We start from the raw sequence: 17,939 nt of genomic DNA, 5'->3' as shown, positions 1-17,939 counted from the left end.
CACTCCTCGGGAGTCAGAGTCTCTCCTACATCAGTTTCCCAAACCAGCTCATGAGGCTCTTTTAAAGGCTGGTTGTGGGAAAGGAGAATTTGGTATATTGTATAAATTAGGCCTTTGGTAGTGCGGTGATTTGGGCATAATGACTCTATAGGAGTTTTAATTATAGGAGAGGTTCGTGGATTTGTAAAAACTGATAAAATACTTTGTGTGGAAGGGAGTATCTAGATTGTAAATCAGAAAAATTTGGGAAGTATCAAAGAGGAGCTATAGCCAATGGAAAAAGAACGTTAAATTTAGTCCAATGCTGAAATGATTGATGGGTTATACCTGGGACAAAATCTGGATTATTCCATAATGGAATTAAAAGCAGATGGGAGGAGCAATGTTGATATAGTCATGTACAAAGGTCCCATACAGAGAGAGTAAACCGAACTGTAGGAAGGATGGAGACTGTGGCCAAGGGTTAGCAGGTGTACACCATAGGAGGCTATAAGGGGAATATGTCTGAAGGACATGGGCTTCAATACTTGTCCAAATCAGGGGGTGCATGCCATAAGATACATGTTGACAACTGAATCGCTCTAAAATACTTAACTAAAATCAGGAACACCCAAGCCTCCCTGCGAGCTATGTTTTTGCAGAATGCGCATCCTATATCGTGGCCTATGAACTGCCCATATTGAAAGTGCATTATCTTATTTTGAAGGTTTTTTAAAAAATTTGGGGGGAATGTGGATCGGTAAAGTCTGCCAAAGGTATAAAAGACAGGGTAGGATATTCATTTTTACCGCTGCCATACGGCCTATCCATGAAATCATTAGTTTTCCCCAAGTGGAAAGATCCGAATGCGATAGTAGCTAATACTCTTGGAAAGTTAGCAGCGTAAAGGGGAAGAATACTTCTTGGTGAGGTAGATGCCCAAAATATTTCAATTTGGCTGCCATCAGGAGGGGAATGCAGACTGCAATAATCGCAGGGGAGACCGGGGGGAACTCGAATATCTAACATTTCAGTGACTCACATCATTTTGAAGTTTGACAGTTGGCCATAATTCTCAATTTCAGTAAATAGGTGCGGTAAAGAAGAGCGAGGATCAGTTAGTGTCAGGATTACGTCATCTGCATAGAGAGCAATTTTGTGATTTGTTTTACCAACAGTAATACCAGAAATACCATTATTAAGTCTGATTCTAGCGGCTAGGGGCTCCATCACAAGCGCTAAAAGGAGTGGGGACAAAGGGCATCCCTGTCTAGTACCATTTTGAATAAGAAATGGGACCAGAGGAGAGGCCATTTACAAATACAGAAGCTGAAGGGTTGTGGTAAAGCGAAATTAGACCATTATAGAAAGTCCCCTTGAATCCGATAGTATTAAGAGTTTGTTGGATGAAAGGCCAGGCCACTCTGGCAAAGGCCTTTTCTGTAGAAACAAAAAACTATCTGTGAGACTGATAGCGCTCCCACTTGGCAGATGTATAGTGTGTTTTACCACACAATGAATATCACCTTAGAATACCACAATGGGGTGTCCCAATAAAAAGGTGTATTTATTACATTGACATCAATTGCAAAATAAAATAGAATAGAATAAAAACAGGTACAAGTACATATGATGTGCAAAAATAGCAATAGTGATCCTCCTGGTAGGTTACCGTTTTGGGTGGGTGGTGTGAGAACACGATGGATAAAGTCCTGATAAATTGGGCTGGTATTTCTCCACACCACCAAGCATTCAGCCAAAAACTCCAAAGCCTTTCCCAGGGGGTACACCAACAATATCAGCACAGCAGGCAGATAGTTTTTTGTTTCTATGGTTACAGGTTATGGTGTATAACCTTTTTTCTGTGAGGAAGTAAGCTGCATATCATTGGTTTACTGCGCAATTTTTTCCCCTCATATAATATCCTAATATCTAAACTGTATACACCTGGGGAAGATTTTTGCTGCAGAGATGTTATCATACAGAGAAACTAGAAAAGATCTAGTTAAAGATCTGTTTTATATACCTATGAATAATGATCCTAGTGTGAGTGATGAAGATGTAACTACAATTTTGATCAAATTAGAAAAAAGTATGCTTAAAGAAAATAGGATCTGGTGGGAGGTTTATTCGCTTGAACAATATCAGGCGCATAAACTTATCCCGAAAGGTCTGCAGATAAGTAAAATTCCCTCTTTTGAATCGGTAAGGGAAGAGTTAAAAAAGGAATGGAATACGTTGTTAAAAACATGCTCACACTCTTTAATTGATTTAATTATCAAAGAAAGAATTCTAGATTTAAAACATTTAAACCAAGAGATAGAATCTCTTGCTTTATTATTAAAACCTTTTTTGGATCAAGAATTTGTAAAAAAATAAAGAAAAGATCATTCTAGCCAAATTAGAAAAGAGTTCAAGAGATTTAAGTATAAAAAAACAGAAGAAATATCAAAGAGATATGAAAAACCTTAATGAAGATCAAAAAGATAAAAGAAATGCAGAGGAAGAGTATAATCTAAATAAAACAAAATTATCAGAAAAATGGATTCCTCCCCAATACAGAGTATCTAAACAAAGTACTCCCATATACCCAAGAAGAAATAAAAAGTATTTTGGTGAATTCCAACATAGAAATAGGAGAAATTAAAATATGTATTTTCAACAAAAAAAAGATAAATTTCAAGAAAGAGTCAATTTTGGAGATAAAGATAATTGGAGACAAAGAAAAGGAGAAAAATGGGTTCAAAATAGGGTTAAACCATTATCGGACCCCTATCATTCACACAGAGACAAGTTGACCATCCCTTTAGAAAATAGATTCAGACCATTGGCCCAAGGAATTGAGCCAGAAGGATCTTTTTTAGACTGGGAGGATTGGACTCCCAGAAGAAGATAGCATATAAAAAAACTATCCGGGGTAAAAGAGGGGGAAAAAAGAAAAATCACCCTAAAAAAAAATATCTACCCAAGTTGAATATAAAAAAGATCAACAAAAGACCACAATGAATAATGGAAAAGTTTTTAATCTTAGTTCCCATCAACTAACAGAGGATGAACAGAAAGTTTTGCAAAAAGGTCTAAACTTCGCACCTACAGCAAATGTAAATCCTTTTGAGATTTCTATAGACCTACAAAAATACATTCGGAAACTTTGTATTAAAATTTTTTTTATTGAAAAAGGTGAGACGAATGAAGTTCCAAATAATGCAGAATTATCTCAATTTAAGGCAAAATCAAAAATTTTTCCGAAACATATGAAAGGAAATCAAATTGAATGTTTTAGTGGAGAAGGATATCAGGATGATCAAATCTAACCGAAAGAAGAATTTAACAAAAAAAGAAAATGAGGCGGTTAGATCTTTAAAAGATAATAAAGAGATCATAATAAAACCCGCAGATAAAGGGGGGTCAGTTGTGGTACTAAATCGAGAGGATTACATCTCTGAAGTCAATCGACAATTAAATGACTCCACCACTTACAAAAAGTTGAGAAAAGATCCTACCCCTGAAGTCAGTGCAAATTTGAAAATAATAACAAAAAGCTATGGAAACAGGCGCAATAACTCAAAATGAGAATGACTTTGTTAATATTAGTAATCCTACAGTACCAACTATGTATATCTTACCAAAAATACATAAACATAGTACCAAACCCCCAGGAAGACCAATTATATCGGGGTCTAATAGTATAACATCAAATCTCTCGGCTATTGTTGACCACTATCTACAACCATTAGTGGTCAAAACCAAGTCCTATTTAAAAGATACACCGGACCTATTAAGGAAATTGGAAAGTTTAAAATGGGAAAATGATTATATTTTAGGTAGTGCTGATGTCAGCAGCCTATATTCAATAATAGACTGGAAGAAAGGCCAGCAAGCTATTGAATTTTTCCTTGAACAAAGTGATTATACTAGAGAATTGAAAGATTTTCTAGTTGAATCTATTTCATTCATTTTAAAAAATAATTATTTTTATTTTAATGGATGATTTTATCTACAAACTTTAGGAACCGCTATGGGTACCAGGTTTGCCCCTAGTTATGCGAATTTATTTATGGCATATTGGGAGTTCAATCATATTGATGATTTGAAAGAAGAAGGGGCAAACCTGGTAACCTGGTTCCGTTTTATAGATGATATCTTTTTTATTTGGAAAGGGGATGGTGAACTTTTAACTAAATGGTGCAATGGATTAAATTCCAATGATTTTAATATAATTTAACGATCACTACAAGTTGTATAGATCTCACTTTTTTGGATCTTAATATTTATATCTCCAATAACAGAATATGCACTAAGACTCACCGTAAAGAAACTGATTCTAACTCCTATATAGATATATCCAGCGAACATCATAATAGATGGCTGGAAAATATCCCTTTAGGTCAGTTTCAGCGAACAAAGAGAAATTGTACAGAAAATAATATCTGTGAAAAAGAATTGGAGGATATGAATCAAAGATTCATGGAAAAGGGTTATCCACTTGACATTTTGAGGGAAGCAAAAGAAAAAGTGAATAGCATTCCAAGACAAGACCTTATACAAGAAAAACAGAAAAAACCAAGAGATCCAAGATATGAATGGGCCTTTATTAGTAATTATGGATCATATTATAAACAATTAGAAAAAAGTATATCCAGAAATTGGAGAATATTACAAGAGGATCCGATTCTAAAGGAACATTTACCAGATAAACCTATATTTATTTATAGGAAGTCTAAGTCCCTGAAAAATAAATTAGTAAACAGCACTTTAATAGATACTAAACCCACCAGTGAAAGAACAAAAGGATTTCATAGGTGTGGAAGTTGCTTAATGTGCAAAACTACAGCCAATAAGGGAAATTAAAGAAAGATTACGACTTTTCAAATTATTAACAATAAGAAAATTTTCCACATCAACAATTTTATTACTTGTCATTCTCGTAATGTTGTTTATTTATTAGAGTGTACGTGTGGTTTCATATATGTAGGTAAAACTACTAGAAACCTTAAGACACGTATGGCGGAACATGTATATAATATTCGCAAGGGACTTTTAGGACACCCTCTCTCAGAGCATTTCAAGAATGTCCATAATCAATCTGAGATGAGTATAAAACGTTTTATGGGCATTGAGAAGGTCAAAGAAAATTGGAGATCTAATGATTTAGATAAAAGACTTGCACAAAAAGAAATGCAATGGATATATATTTTAGATTCATTAGGCCCTACAGGATTGAACTCAGATTTTGAATTAAAATGGTTTTTAGATTAACTCTATTGTATGGTCGATTTTTCAGTTTTTAAAAGTTTTAATATCTTCTCTGTGTTTTTTAAAAATAATTTTTTTAATAATAATTTTTTCAAAAATAGTTTTAACATCTTCTTGGTGTGTTTTATTTATATATTTTTAAATATATATATAATTCTTGTTGTTTTCCCATTTTTTACATGTACTACGGATCTCCACTAATAATGAAGTATTCTCCGTGCATCTTAAAGGCAGGGATGGACTATGTGGGAATAAAAAGTACCACATTAGTTTTTGTAGGAGATGCATGGTACCTATTTAAGAAGTAGGAGAAATATATACATGAAGAAAACAGATATTGGTAACCAAGGATACAGATGTAAATAAACTTTTCTCCATTTCTTTGCATTGAAAATGAGCGAAGTGCGCTCACTTCCGGTGAATGACACGCAAAACGATGACCACTTCCGACTTCCGGTCATGTGGTGGAACGCAAAACGATGACCACTTCCGACTTCCGGTCCCGCGGTGGAACGTAAACCGCGGGAGAATAGACAGGAAGCAGGAAGGGTTTAAGTTCCGTTTTAGCCCTTTAAATAGCGGGGGTGAAGATGTCACTATACCTTGCACTTGAAAAAGGATCAGGACGATCCGAAACGCGTTGTGCCTGCTGTGCTGATATTGTTGGTGTACCCCCTGGGAAAGGCTTTGGAGTTTTTGGCTGAATGCTTGGTGGTGTGGAGAAATACCAGCCCAATTTATCAGGACTTTATCCATCGTGTTCTCACACCACCCACCCAAAACGGTAACCTACCAGGAGGATCACTATTGCTATTTTTGCACATCATATGTACTTGTACCTGTTTTTATTCTATTTTATTTTGCAATTGATGTCAATGTAATAAATACACCTTTTTATTGGGACACCCCATTGTGGTATTCTAAGGTGATATTCATTGTGTGGTAAAACACACTATACATCTGCCAAGTGGGAGCACTATCAGTCTCACAGATAGTTTTTTGTTTCTATGGTTACAGGTTATGGTGTATAACCTGTGAGGAAGTAAGCTGCATATCATTGGTTTACTGCGCAATTTTTTCCCCTCATATAATATCCTAAAGTCCTTTTCTGTGTCAAGGGCCACCACCAGGGTTGGCTCTGATCCGTTTTGAGCGAGATGAATAAAATTGATTAGAAGTCTGGTATTATCTGAAGCTTGTCTATTAGATATGAAGCCCACCTGATCAGGATGGACTAGATGTGGGATAATAGGGACCAATCTGTTGGCCAAGATTTTTGCAAAGAGCTTCAGATCTACATTTAATAGGGATGTTGGTCTGTCATTTTTTATCTGCAAGGGTCACGATCCGGTTTAGGGATAACAATTATATTGGCCCTGGTGGTGGCCTCATCAAGTGTCTTACCCTCCAATAATGAGTTAAAAAAGGAGTTGTAGCATTGGGAGTAAAGGTTCCGTATATTTTTTTATAGTAGAGGGCTGTGAGGCCATCTGGACCAGGAGCAGCCAATCTGTGGAGCTGTCTTATGGTGACTATAATTTCTTCGTTGGAGACGGGTGCATTTAAAGAGAAAATATGTTTGTGAGTCAATTTAGGTAGGGAGTATGACATTAAAAACTTACTAAATTTATTTTTGTCATGGGGGGAATTTGTAATAGAGGAGGGGAGATTATATAGGGAAGTATAATATTCGCAGATTTAGTTAGCCATGCTTCATGGATCATGAGTGGTGAAACCATCCAAACAATTCAGTGAAAAAATGCGATTACACGTACGCTTAGCTCTCAGCTGTCGGGCCAATAATGCATCAGCTTTATTCAATTTTTTATAGAACTTTTGGCGAGTCCACAGTAAGGCATTGGACGCTTTCTTGGAAAGTATCTGCGACAGTTGACCTTTTATCGCCAATATTTTCAAGTAAGTGCGTTTTTTAGGATATTTTTGATGTAGGAGGGCTAAAGAGGATAAAGTGGATTCCAATTCTGATATGCGTCTAATTTCTGTCTTCCTTTGAGCAGAAGCAAGACTAATAAGTAGGTCGCATAAAGTTGATTTGTGCGCTTCCCAGAGAATGGAGGGTGATGTGTGTGCTGTAAGATTGTGTCCAAGATATTCTTTTATGGCTGAAGAAATTTCAGTAATTTGAGTTTTTTTGAGAAGAAGGGATTCGTTTAGTCTCCAACTGCGCGGTAGGGGAGTTCTAGGTGTATCTATCTCTAGTTCAATGGCTATGTGGTCTGTCCAAGAAACCGGGAGAGTCTGGGCCCCAAGGAGTCTCTGCGTAGAATTTTGGTCAACTATGAAATAATCGATGCGTGTATATAGATCATGAGGTGGGGAATAGTGCATAAAGTCCCTGGCAGATGGGTATAATGTTCGCCAAGCGTCATAGAGACAATGTAGGGACATTTGTGATTGGAGGGATTTAGAGAGTTTAGATTGGGTAGTATCTACCAAGCCTGGACGGGATCTGTCTAGATTAGGGTTTAACTAGATTAAGGTCACCTCCAATGATAGTGAGACCCTTTGGTTGTTGGGATATATGGTAGAAAAACGTAACAAGTAGGGAACCCTCCTGCATAGCAGGAGCATACACCGAGGCCAGAGTGATCAGAGTTTGATTGTAGAGGCCTGTTAACATAAGGAAGCGACCCTGACCATCAACAATAGTATTGTGAATCACTATTGGGAGATCCTTATGTATCATTATGGCAGTACCCCTACGTTTAGATGTGATATTAGAGTAATAAACGTGGGGATAAAGTTTACATGTTATTGAGGGGTGAGGAGCACGGAAGTGGGTCTCTTGTAACATGATATTTGCAGGTTTGAGGCGACTAAAATATTGAATGGCCATGGCTCGTTTAGTGGGGGAATTGAGCCCATTGCCGTTAAGTGTTAGGACTTTTAGTTTCATTGTGGGTACATATGGAAATAATTTAGTAGCAAGAATGATGAATACACTGGTCGGCGATCAGAGGGAGTGGGCAATAAAGAAAGAGGAGTAGGAAAAAGAAGGGAAAAAACTACAGAAGTAGTAATGGAGGTTAGACTTAGCCCTATATAAGGAGAAGGACAATATGGCAAAGAAGGGATGTCATGGAGATCCTCCTTTTGGTGGTGAGGGGCAAACAATAATAAGTATGACCGTGTGGTCGGAGATCATGGTTGGAAAAATATAAGGTTGTAACATGCACCACCGACTGCGGTTCCTGAGGAAGGACCAGTGAGTCTGAAACGCGTAGATAGTGGTGGACCCAGCACTTGTTACATGAACTACCAGTGGGTAATCTGTTATTGTCTGTAACATTTTGACCAGTGGTTGAGGCCTTGATTCCCGGGTATTAAGGCTATATCCTGTTAACAGAAACGCTGGAGGTTCCATCTTTATGCATACACATGTATTAATTGGAGTTGTGTATTTCATAAAAACTTATTATTTACTGTTATTATTACTAAAATCTACCAGACTGAGGATTAAGGATTTGATTTCATTTGGACTTAAAGAAACCTTTATGGGCACGAACCAAGAGGAGTATGTGGTGAGTACATGTCCACTTACTCGGTAGAAGAAAACTGGGGGAAATCTTCTGTGGTAACATAAGGATAAAGTTTAAAGAAACCTTTGAGGGAACAGTAGCTTCTGTTGCATGGTGAGTGCAAACCAGTGTGTGGGGTCTATTTACTAAGCAGTGTTAGGAGACAGAGTGAAAAGTGATAAGGAAGTGATAAGGTGCCAGCCAATCAGCTCCCAACTGCCATCTCACAGGCTGTGTTTGAAAAATGACAATTGGGAGCTGATTGGCTGGCACCTTATCACTGACTCTCCTAACACTGCTTAGTAAATAGACAACTAAATCTTACAGAGGGAGAGTCGGGAGATAAAAGGATACCGACAGAAAAGTGTACGAATTGAAGGCATTGAATAGTCTCCTATATAGAACAGCGCTTGTGGATTATCTCAAAGACTTTTTGTGTTGTATTTGGAGATCATGGTTGATCAAATGGTTTAACAATAACAAATATGAGATTAAACATTTAACTGTCAATAGGTAATAAAACAGTGACACTACGCTACTTTGATGATAATATATTAAAATATGTAACCGATGAGACAAATTGATTTAATCATCAAAAGTAACTGTATTCTAAACATATTACTTAATCTATTGAGATAGACTTAAAAGTGTTAAGAGACTGGTAAAAGATTAACTAATGGACAAATTTGGAATATTATATCAAAACAGTATATTCACGTGTATGGTGTCACTGGATGATATAGAGAGTCAGTCAAGCAGTAGACCATTCGGGAGCTGGAGCAACTGGGTTCTGTTATTGCAGGGGGATCTGTTTGCAAATTGACTCAGGTAGATCTTCGATGAGTCCAAAGGTTTGAAGGAGTTCATATCTCTGTGTGGAAGTTATGAATACCTAATGATCTTTATACCTAAATGTCGCTATTTAGCGTTGCAAGTCACACAAGAAATAATTGCTTTCCAGACTTTGATTGTGGTTCCAAAGCACAAAAATATATTATTCACATAAAAGCATATAGTTACACGACCTTGATCTATAATACAATTAGCACAAAGGTTATACAATCACAAAGTACAGTCGATACATACGCAGGCGCTCTGGATCCAGATTTCCCGGCATCAAAGGTGAAGCCTCCGCCACAAGAAAGAATAAGATGACTCACTACTTGAAATAGAGCGTCTGAATATATACCCTTACAGAGAGTGGCAATACAATGAAAACGAGTTGGCATAATTCCATTGGTTCTTCTTCTTGGTTCTTTTGTCACGATGTAGTTCATAGGTCAGTTTGTACAGTAAAGGGTCAGCCCTCAACGGCTCTTTGTGTGTGTTTTCCCGCTGAAGAACAAGTCTAAACTGGCTAATGAACATTACATTACAGAGTACATTCCAATACCTAACTCTCTATAATTCATAATTTGCAGACGCATGTTGCGATCTCCTTGCCGATGGAACTGGAGATCTGCAAATAAACAGTGGTTTAGAATAGCACCAAACATGGTCTGCTTATCATGTACTAAACCCTAGATATCAACAATTGATAACAAGTATTAACCTTAATGCTAGGGAACCTTTCTGTGTAAGTAAACAATGTGTCGGTGTAGGGATATTAAGAAAAGACGCTAGTATGCGTTGTGTGTCTACATGTTTGTGGAGTACACCATGGTACGTGCTTTGCGGGGCTGTTCATATTATATGTATCAATAAATGCACGTATTTGTATAATGAGGACTTTTAACCTGGGGCAGTGGCAGATACACGATGCTAATAATCATAATATAGCGCCGTACACAGATACTATGTGGGATTCGCAAAATGGCGTCGTGACAATATTATTGTTACAATTTAGGTCTCAGCCAACCTTTCGGCTTCGACAGAGTTTGACTATATATGAACCTCCATTTCTAGTAACTTGAAGTTGGAAGGGGAAACCCCATTTATATTTGATGGAATGATTGCGCAAAGTCTTAGTGACATTGAGAAGGTCTTGTCACTTCTTTAATGTGGATGGAGCTAGGTCCTGAAATATATTTGCGATTGAGTTCTGGAAAATTAGATCGCAGGGACCCCTCAGACCGCTAGCATTATCTGCTCCTTCGTTTTATGATAATGGAAGCGTATAATAATATCTCGTGGCGGTTGTGATGAAGATGGTTTCGGGTATAGAGCCCTGTGGGCTTTGTCTAGATGTAGTAGTTCTTTAGGTGTATCCGGGATAAAATGAAGAAACAGACCCTCTAGAATTTCGGGAAGAGACTCTGTTGTTGTACTCTCGGGGATATTGCGGATACGGATATTATTTCGTCGATTTCAGCTTTCTAAGTCTTCAAGATTATCTCTATAGGTGTCCAATTCTGTACGTAGGTCAGTGATCTTTTGCTCCATGACATTTTGATATTGACAGACCTCGTCCATTTTTTGTTCGAGGGTGCCTGTACGAGAGCCAAGGTCCGCTAATTTAGACCTGAATTCCGTCAACACTGATCTCATTTCTGATTGTATAGTTTTAGTAACGATTGCAATAATGTCCTTGGAAGAGAGAGCAGAGTCTGGTTGTGGGTTATCATCCTGGTCTGAAACAGGGTCGGAAATTGGTGAGTGGCGTACAAGAGGGTCCATTTTCTCCCATGTCCGTAAGATATTCGTTTTAGGAGTAGCAGAGTTTTTGCAATTTCTTTGTGACATAGCGTTTCAATAGGATATGAGGTGTAAATGACTTATTTAGGCCAGGAGTGTCAGAAATTAGCAACGAAGGTGTATAGCTCAGGTTATAGGGCTAAAGATGAGGGGATTATGATAACAGAACCCAGAATATAGATGGGATCTCCGAGTCACATGTAGGTCACGGTATTTAGAATGTGTTGATCATTTTATTAAGAGTGGGTATTTGGAAGCAGAGCTGAGGTGCAATATAACTTATGGGGCACATCCACTAGACGATCTACTCCCTTTCCAATCTCTAAACGATTTTCCCTTGAAATTTTATCTTTTAGTCTGAACGATTTCCAAACGATCTTTAATAGATAAAGTGAAATTGACCTGCATGTTCAGTCGACTGACGAGACGATCAAACGACCACCGGGAGCACGCATTGTTGATCGTTAATGACCAAACACTGCGCGATTTATAAACTATATTTAAACGATTGAACGATAACGACGTCGTTATCGTTCAATCGCCTGCTGCAATCGTGTAGTGGATGCCCCCCTTTAGTGCAGTTGAGGTTTATAAGTTGCAGATCCACAAATGGCCACTGGAGGGTGCTCAAAGCCAGGTATATAGACTTGTAAAACTTTAGTAATACAAATAGACAATATCCAAGATGATTTTTATAAGCTGTGAGTAGAAATATTTCAGGCTATAATAGGCTGAGCTTCAGAACTGTGTGCAGTAAATTACCCTGACTCATCAAAGGTGTGTGAGGCCAGGGTCCCCGGCATAGGGATGAGCAGAATTATTATATAGATTGTCCCCTCCTGTCTTCTCACGGATGCTCCAGCAAGGAGGGAAAGATGACACAGTCCTAAAGCTCAAGTCCCTGCAGTTGAAGGGTTATGCGGAGTGGTGAGGGACACTTATGTATGCGGAAGCCTCAGTGTCGGGTGACTAGCCAGCCGAGGGAAGGGATCGGCGCTGCTGCAGCGCTGCCACCAGCCATTACTGCCGGACTCCCAGCTGGTGTAGTAAGTAGCGGTGAGCAGCGGTGTGCACCTAGAGTCCCGTGGGGGCTGAGGGGCTAGCGGGAGGAAACTCCACTGAGCTCCACAACACTGTGAGGTTTCCGGTGGGCGGTACCTGTAACCGAGGCTGCGGCTTCTGGTGCGAGATAGGCCTCAAAGCTCCAGGAGCCGTGAGCAGTCCTCTGGAGCTGTATTCTCCTCTGTAAGTAGGTCTGCTGGGCACAGTGAGTTTGGAGCTGAGTATCAGGAGGTGTAGGGGTGTGTATCCAGCGTGGAAAAGGGGTTTAAGTAGCCAGTATGGTCGGCGCTCTGCAGTCAGGCCACGCACCCAGGATAAAGCTTTTCTTTGTACTAGGAAGGGTTACCTTTTCATGTGAATGAAGAAATTGTTGTTTCAGCTTTTCAGGCTCCAGATCTTTCTGTAGGTGAAGCCTCCCTGGATGTGGTTCATGCTCTCCGTATCTATGTGGAGCGTACAAACTGTTAGAAAATCAGATACTCTTTTTGTATTACATGGTTTTCACAAACGAGGATGGCCAGCTAATAAACAGACTGGCGAGATGGCTACACATGACTATCTCTCAAGTGTACACACAGGCTGATCTCCCTGTTCCAAGCACGGTGACAGCACATTCTACTTGGTCTGTAGGGCCATTGTGGGTAATTAGCCATGGTGCCTCTGCTGAACAGTTATGTAAGGCAGCCACTTGGTTTTCCGTTTACACTTTTCTTAGGTTTTATGCCTTTGATACTTTTGCCTCTCAAGATGCTTCCTTTGGGCGATGAGTTCTTTCTGCTCAGGAGCGTCCTCCTAGGGGAACTGCTTTAGAACATCCCCATGGTATCCCTATGGACCTTGAAGAAAATAAGAGTTATGGTATACTTACCTAGATAACTCCTGTTCTTCAAGGTCCATAGGGCACCCACCCTGACAAACCTGGCTGCATGGGTAATTTTTTTCTTTCGAGCACAGATTCCCTCATTTTGTGTAAGAGTGTTTCTGATGTACGATTGCTCTTCCTTCTCCTCTTTTCTTCTGCCTTGAGGCTTGTTAACTAAACTGAAGTCCTATGGCTAGGGGTGGGGTATGCATGGAGGACCCAAGGCATCCTGGGGGCTGAAGCTTTAACTGTTTGGTGCCTGTCTCCAACCATAATATCCCCCCATGGTATCCCTGTGGACCCTATGGACCTAGAAGAAAAGGAGTTATCTAGGTAAGTCTACCATAACTCGTACTGGTAAACAAATGGAGTCTACCAGAGATAGATTTCATGGCGTCACATCACAACCACAAGGTCCCCAGTTAAGGGTCCATGTCCAGAGACCTATCAGTAGCCTTCGTGGATGCACTGACAGTAAGATGGGACTTCCAAGATGATATATCTCTTTCCTTCAATCTCCATCCTACCAAGAGTACTTAGGAAATTCAAGCAGGAAGGTGGAACAGTAATACTGGGGGTACCGGCTTGGCCCAGACGTCATTGATTCACCAACATATACAATCTGTCAATAGACAGTCCGTATCCTCTTCCTCCATGGCAGGTTATGCTAACGCAGGCATCCGGACTTACCTCGTCTGGCTTTGACGGCTTGGCTCTTGAATCTTTCATCCTAAGGGCAAAAGGTTTTTCCAGTTCTGTAATTCAAACAATGCTTATGGCATGGAAGCCTGCCTCTGCGTGCATGTAATACAGAGTTTGGCATTCTTTTGGTCAATTGTGTTCCCACAGAAAGTATGATCCTAATGTGTTTAGGATTTCCAGAGTACTGGCTTTTCTCCAGGCAGGTTTAGACCATGGTCTCTGCCTGGCTACTCTGAGAGTGCAGGTTTCTGCACTGTCAGTCTGTTTCCAGAGTCAGATTGCCTCATTATTTAACTGTTATGTGAAGAAGCAGAAGAACAAAAAAGTCTTACTGGTGCACTGTTAGTCAGATTAGATAAGGAAAGTAAGAAAAAATTAATTTAGAAAAAGACAAAAAGATATATATATACACAATACTTAACCTTTATTAAATCTAATTTAAAAAGAGAAAAAAGTATATTCCTAGATACACATCTTAATACCTGAAATCTCAGAAGACATACATAGTTTATAAAGATTGCCTCATTACCAGATGGTAGAATTTTTCTTCAAGGAGTTCTGCGAGTTCAGCCTCCTTTTGTTCTACCGATAGCACCGTGGAATTTGTCTTTGGTTCTTAAGGGGCTACAGGCTCATCCATTTGAACCTCTAGATTCTGTAGATTTGAAGTGGTTGACAGCAACTGTTTTTCTTCTCGCTATCTTTTCTGCTCGCAGAGTCTCTGATTTGGCAGCGCTGTCTTGTCACTCCCCATTTTTTATTTTTCACCAGGATAAAGCTGTTCTTCATACAAGGGAGGGTTACCTTTCTTCGATTTCAAGTGAATAAAAAAATTATTGTTCCAGTTTTTCAGGCTCCAGATCTTTCTGTAGGTGAAGCCTCCCTGGATGTAGTTCGTGCTCTCCTTATTTATGTGGAGCATACAAACTCTTAGAAAATCAGTTGCTCTTTTTGTTTTATATGGTTTTCACAAACGAGGATGGCCAGCTAATAAACAGACTCTGGCAAGATGGCTGCGCATGACTATCTCTCAGGTATACTCACAGGCTGATCTCCCTGTTCCAAGCACAGTGACAGCGCATTCTACTTGGTCTGTAGGGCGATTGTGGGCATTTAGTCGTGGTGCCTCTGCTGAACAATTGTGCAAGGCAGAAACATGGTCTTCTGTCCACACTTTCCTTAGGTTCTATGCCTTTGATACTTTTGCCTCTTAGGATGCTTCCTTTGGGCAACGAGTTCTTCTTTCTGCTCGGGAGCGTCCCCCACCCTAGGGAAACTGCTTTAGGATATCCCCATGGTATCCCTGTGGATCCCTATGGACCCTGAAGAAGAAAATCAAAGGCCCTCATTCAGAGCCGTACGCTCTGAGCAGAGCGCACGCTCTGAATGAGGGCCGCCCTCCATAATTATGGAGCTCGTATAGCTGTGGGTCACCACCCACAGCCTATACGAGCGTGCAGTGACCATCGCGACCATCGAAACTGCGAGCCGGAGCCTGCAGTTGAGGTTTTCAACTGCAAGGCCCGGAGTGATTTTGGCTCTATCAGAGCCAAAATCACTCCCACTGACATCACTAGTGATGTCAGTGGGCCGGCTTCTGACGGTAGGCGTTCCCTTGGGAACGCCCCCGTCAGGGAGGCACGCCCCCGGCACGCCCACCAAAGGGGGCGTGCTGTCAATCAACATCGACAGCACGCTTCCTTTGATCAGACACAACGAGCGAAGGACTTTCCTTCGCTCGTCGCGTCTGGCGCATGCGCACGACGGAGCTCCCTCCATCGTGCGCATGCTCAGTGCAGACCATCGACCCACTTGCGAGCGGACAGCCGCTCGCGAGTGGGTCTGAATCAGGCCCAAAGTTATGATATAGACTTACCTAGATAACTCCTTGTCTTCAAGGTCCATAAGGTTCACAGAGCACCCACCCTGACACACCTGGCTGCATGGGTAATTTTTTTTTGGTCACAGATTCCCTCATCTTGTGTGTTTCTGGTGTATGATTGCTCTTCCTTCTCCTGCCTTGAGGGTTGTTAACTAAACTGAAGTCCTATGGCTAGGGTGGGGTATATATGGAGGAGGACCTGAGGCATCCTGGGAGCTGAAGTTTTAACTGTTTGGTGCCTGGTCTCTCCAACCATAAGATCCCCATGGTATCCCTGTGGATCCTATGGACCTCGAAGAAAAGGAGTTATCTAGGTAAGTCTACCATAACTTTGATTTTTGAAATGGGCTGCACTGATGTTTGGCTTACGAATTGAGGGCCTGATTCAGACCCGCTCGCTAGATGCATTCGCACGAAGCCGTCAGCTGCCAAAGTATGCAAATCCGGCGATCGCACAACAAGACATTAGCGCGGCCACTATGTCTTGGCGTGCAATCGCAGTGTGTATATAGACGCCCACTTTCCCTTCATAATACACGTCATCTCCAGGAAGTGTATGCAACAATCAGTAACATCGGACCCATATGTAGCACTTGTGACTGACCATACCCTACCGCAAGCACTGCGAGTGCTTCAGTGTGTAATTCAGCCATGTCACGTGTATTATGATGCTGCGTCTTAATTATGCATGCCTCTGAAACTGCGTTAAGATGCACAGACATGCCTTCATTTGCACCACCACACTCCCGTTTATATCGACCACTCCGTCACCACCCACTGCGTCTTATATGCATGCGCCCATTGCAAACATCGACAGGCTACATGTGAACGCAGCCTAGCGAGCGGGTCTGAATCAGGCCCTGAGTGCACTGCTGAATGGCGTATGAATTGAGGACACTTGTGTGGCGTATTATGTTATGGGGCACTACTGTGTGGTATATTATGCTATGGGGCACTAATGTAGCCATATTATGAATTGGTGGAACTGCTGTGTCATATTATGAATTGGGAATCCTTTTGTGACATATGAATTTGACGAACAGATGTGTGGCATATTATGAATTGGGGATACTTGTGTGGCATATGAATTTGAGGCACAGATGTGTGGCATATTATGAATTGGGGATACTTGTGTGGCATATGAATTTGAGGCACAGATGTGTGGCATATTATGAATTGGTGATACTTGTGTGGCATATGAAGTTGAGGCACAGATGTCTGGCATAATATGAATTGGGAATACGTGTGTGGCATATAAATTGAGGCACAGATGTGTGGCATATTATGAATTGGGGATACTTGTGTGGCATATGAATCTGAGGCACAGATGTGTGGCATATTATGAATTGGGGATACTTCTGTGACATTTGAATTTGAGGCACAGATGTGTGGCATATTATGAATTGGGAATACGTGTGTGCCTTATAAATTTGAGGCACAGATGTGTGGCATATTATGAATTAGGAATACGTGTGTGCCATATAAATTTGAGGAACAGATGTGTGGCATATTATGAATTGGGAATACTTGTGTGACATGAATTTGAGGCACAGATATGTGGCATATTATGAATTGAGAATACTTGTGTGACATATGAATTTGAGGCACAAATGTGTGGCATATTATGAATTGGCAGCGGTGCTCAGAGGCATATTAAGAGTTGGGGTAAAATGTGTAGCATATTATGAATTTGTGACACTGCTATGTGGCATATTAGGAATTCGGGGCACTGCTCTAAGGCATTGAAAATACGCATTCAAATATTTTAATATTTTATTTTAGAATAAGATTTACTCAGTAAAGAACCCTTACCTAACTGCTGGTAAGCTGTGAGAAAAAAAATGGTGTCCCTCACTTTCTTGTTAAGGCACTCAAAGTTGAGATGCTCCTGTGTTAGAGCTTAAAGGAGACAGTTTAGCAAGCAGTGATAACCCCTTTTCCGACATTTTTGTCTAAAAAAAGGCTATCATTGCTTCAGTCAATTTACCAAAAGGAATAGCATAGACAAGTCACTGATTTCTCC

Source organism: Taudactylus pleione, unplaced genomic scaffold, assembly GCF_031769625.1.
Source record: "Taudactylus pleione unplaced genomic scaffold, aTauple2 ptg000066l, whole genome shotgun sequence".
Taxonomy (NCBI): domain Eukaryota; kingdom Metazoa; phylum Chordata; class Amphibia; order Anura; family Myobatrachidae; genus Taudactylus; species Taudactylus pleione.
This window is presented reverse-complemented; position numbering follows the sequence as displayed.